This window comes from Pteropus alecto, unplaced genomic scaffold (assembly GCF_000325575.1).
Source record: "Pteropus alecto unplaced genomic scaffold, ASM32557v1 scaffold137, whole genome shotgun sequence".
Classification (NCBI taxonomy): Eukaryota; Metazoa; Chordata; class Mammalia; order Chiroptera; family Pteropodidae; genus Pteropus; species Pteropus alecto.
Window position 1 is genome coordinate 4,640,949 of NW_006440135.1, and position 878 is coordinate 4,641,826.

The 878-nt window shown below is 54.3% G+C and overlaps 1 protein-coding gene across 7 annotated transcripts in view; it reads right to left on the reverse strand.

The window, feature by feature from the left end:
• The window catches only part of EXOC3 (exocyst complex component 3), a 24,261-nt gene that overhangs the window by 13,262 nt on the left and 10,121 nt on the right, over positions 1 to 878 (reverse strand). The window lies entirely within an intron of this gene.

An 878-nucleotide genomic window follows, 5' to 3' on the forward strand; every position in this document is an offset into this window, starting at 1 on the left:
AAGCTGTCCGAGAGTCCCCAAGGACAGAACTCGGCTCACAGTGCAGCAAGTGACAACAAAGCCAACACACAAGACTGGGCACATCGCGCGAACGCACAGCCCGTGGTCGTGGAGCAAGGGCGAGGCCCAGGGCCCGGACTCGGCCATGTGACCTGGGCACAGTACTCCCTGTGCCTCGGTTCCCTCACATGCAAAACGAAAACGATCCTAACGGTGCCCTCCTCATGGGTGACAGGTGCAGGCCCAGGCTGCAGGGAGGTGACCACTGGACGAGGTGACCACAGCAGCTGCATGAGGGCAGCACACAGGAGCTACCCAAGCTCCAGCCACAGTGACCATCACTGAGAGAACAGCGCTCTCTGTAATGCTGTGCTGAAATGTTCACGTTGTCTGCTAAGCACTTTCCAACAAAACACAAAGTCCTAAAACCTCGCTGCTGAGACGAGGTTTAATTCACTTGTACACACGAGCAACAAGAGAGGCCAAAAAAATTCTAATAGAGCACTTAGCACTGTTTTCTACTTATAAAACCACGCAAGATTAAAACGTTTTCCTCTCAGCTAGCTAATCTTAAAAGCTATCAGTACCAGCCTCGTCTTTCAAATCCTACCTCAAACTAATAGGCAAATGAAACTGCTCCTGCTCCTTAGTGACGTGGCAGAGCCCCAAGGCTGAAAGGTAAGAGGGAAACTGACTTCCCAGCACGCCAGTGAGAAGAGGGAGGCCAACGGGGCGCACGGGGGAGTGAGCTGGTCTCTCCCCACCCGCCACGTGACTCTAAGATCTCCTGGGCCCACGTGTCCTCACGTGTCCTCACGTGTCCTCACGTGTCCTCACCTGTCCGACGGGTGAAACCAGCTGCTCACAACATCACCGCA